General features: G+C 38.5%; 1 non-coding gene across 1 annotated transcript; it reads right to left on the bottom strand.

Annotated features, from left to right (window-relative positions):
- Nucleotides 1-2695: 2695 nt before the first annotated feature.
- On the bottom strand, nt 2696-2802 carry LOC141602929 (small nucleolar RNA R71). The gene has a single exon (XR_012524832.1). It is a non-coding gene; the product is annotated as a small nucleolar RNA R71 (small nucleolar RNA).
- Nucleotides 2803-3014: the final 212 nt, after the last annotated feature.

Genomic DNA, 3014 nt, shown 5'->3' with positions numbered 1-3014 from the left:
AATGTTATACTTTTAAATTTCTATTAAAAAATTTGGAAATCCTTGTTACAGTAACATAGATACAGTAACAGTATTACTTTTTGTGCAGGCAAATATCATGGGGAAAATGTTGTCAGAAATGCAAATTGCAAAAGGCTCCAAAGTGGAAAGTTTCCCACTGCAAAATGTGAAATTTAAATGGCAGAGCATTGCAAAAAATGTGGATTGTGGGGTTTTCATGATGATGCATGATGTGACCATAATTGGCGCATATTTAGCCCCCGAATTAGTCTTGTTTCCATGCTTTTTAGTGCTTATTTGGGTCATTTCTTATCTTTAGTTCTTTGTTTTGCATATTCTTTGAGATTTTGATCCCTTGGTAGGAAAGGAGTAAGAATCTTGCATTTTCATGGCAAAACGAGACTAAATTGATCGAATTCAATGACCAAGCATCAAGGAGAGACAAGATTAGAAGGCCTTTGTACATATCATAGTAGAAGAGCAATGTTGAGGAAAGATCCTTGAGTCCCCAAGGAAATCCCCAAGGAATTTATGAAGAAAAGGGAAGAAAAGAAGAAGTTACTATGCTGACTGACAATCCGAGCGGATTGTCAGCAATCCGCCCGTCCAGCCTCTGCACAATCCGAGCGTCCCACGCCAGAATCCTCTCGGATTCCCCCTCAATAATCCGTCCGGATTCCTCAGAATCCGCTCGGATTCCACCGCCCAAATCCGGCCTTCCCGACCTTATTCCGCCCGGATTTCTTCACAGCACGGATTGTCTTCTTCAAGCTACGAAAAGAGAAGCCCTTCTCTCAGAAAATACCGGGTCCTCCTTGCTCAACTTAAAAGTGTAATTACTAGTTTAGCCCTTAGTTAACCCTAATGCATCCTCCCTAATTTTCACTATAAATACCCCATTAGGCTAATTAGAGGAGCATGTTCTTCTTATCAATAATTAGTGTAGTTAATATCAATCAAATCTCTCTTCAATATTGTAATCAAGTATTAATCAAGTTTTAATCCAAGTTTTAGTTCTTTAATCTCTCTTTTTGTTCATCCTTTATTTTGGGTAATTGAAGATTATTTGGGTTATTATTGGGAGATTGACAACCTCTCAATCTAGCATTCAAGTACTTCTATTATTCTTGCTTTATTATTGGAATCATTAGTAGGTATAATCTCTTAATCCCTTTTTAATTATTGTTAATTACTTTCATTTATTCATCATATTTCATATTGTTAGTATGATTGACAACCTTGCTAGCATGATCAACATGATAATGAGTGAGTAGTCTCTTAGCTAGGGTTAATGGGTGATTAGGGGAAACCAACATGGGGAATGATTCATGCTTAAATTAATATGCTTTCATGTTTTATTTGCTTGCTTGTTTTGATCTCAACTCATGCACATGTTATATTTGATGAAATGCTAAGCCTATGAATCATTGCATTTACTATCATCTCCTATCTTTTCAATGAGACTTGTAAGACATAACCCAACTCGAGTCTCATTAGACCATGCATGTTTTTGAGTAGGGAAGATTAAGTCGACTTGTAGGTGTTGTACAATCTAATCGATTTGGCTCCGGGACCCAAACTTTCCTAGGATTGTAAGATATAACCCAACTCAATCCATCACAACAATAATTGCTTGCTTATAATTTGAGAACATGTTTGTATGATCATATCCCATGATTCCCCTATGATTCCATGACACCCTAGTGCATTTAATCAATTGTTTACACCCCTTTAATTCATCTTGCTTGTTTATTTTCATTGTTATTCTAGTTTAGTAACCTTCTACATCAACCCAATTTGTGACACCCCTTAGACACCGCTAGTTACAATAGAAATCTCATTTCAACTCCCGTCCCTTGGGATCCGACCTTTACTTGCCTCTTTACTAATTGTAGAGTTGCTTGTTAAGATATAAATTGTGTTTTGATTCGACCGTGACCAATGACCACATCTTAATTTGTGAACACTTAGCGGGATCGCATCAAAAATGGCGCTGTTGCCGGGGACGGTGTTTGTTTGACTTAGATTTTCTTTTTATTGTGATTAGTTGTGTCTTTCTTCGCCTTGAGGAAGTAAAACTCCTCAAGGTTTGTTCTAATTGTTTTTGAGTTGTTTGATATTTTGCATGTCTAGAAGGTTACAAAGTGATTTGTTACCTTTTGACCGTGAAATCGAAAGAACCTTGACGAACAATAGGAGACTTGTTAGGAGGAATTTGAGAGGTGTTAGTGAAGTTGTTCAACCCACTAGTGAGTTTGTCAATCCTTTCGCAATAGAAGGAGAAGAAAACCCATTACACAATACCCCACAAAATCCACCTACAATGCCAAAATTCTCGTCACACTCCGTACCCACCGAGGAGAATCTACCAAATGGTACTCCTACACCGCAACATCTCACCGGAAATTTTATTGCCAAGTCCGCCTTCATCCAACTAGTTGAGAGGAGCCAATTTGGGGGGATGCCTAGTGAGGACCCTCATTCTAATATGGAAACCTTTTGCGATTATTGTGATGCTATCTCTCAAACGGGCGTGACTCAAGACCAAATTAGATGGGTCTTATTTCCTTTTTCCTTAATCGGCACCGCAAAGCAATGGTTGAAGGGCCTTGATAAGGCCACCCTTGGAATAGATTCTTGGAAGAAGTTAGCTCTAACTTTCTACAAAAAATTCTACCCACCGGAAAAGACCAACATGCTAAGAGCTCAAATTACGGGTTTTAAGCAAAGGGATGAAGAGTCTTTGTATGAAGCTTGGGAGCGGTTCAAGGGAATTTGTCGCTCATGTCCTCACCATGGACTTAGCGAATGGTTTTTGGTACAACAATTTTGGAATGGTTTATATGAAGATTCTAGGAACATTCTTAATAAGGGATCGAATGGGATGTTTACCGAGGTTGATGACAACCAAACTTGGAGCAAAATTGAAGAGATGGCAATCCACAATTCACAATATAGTAGGCCTCGCAAGGCTACTAGAGGAGGAAAGTATGAAGTGGACGCCGTTACTCAAT

The sequence above is a fragment of the Silene latifolia genome, chromosome 9 (assembly GCF_048544455.1).
Source record: "Silene latifolia isolate original U9 population chromosome 9, ASM4854445v1, whole genome shotgun sequence".
In the NCBI taxonomy this organism is placed as follows: domain Eukaryota; kingdom Viridiplantae; phylum Streptophyta; class Magnoliopsida; order Caryophyllales; family Caryophyllaceae; genus Silene; species Silene latifolia.
Note: the sequence above shows the minus strand (reverse complement) of the source record. Positions and strands in the feature narration are given on the sequence as shown.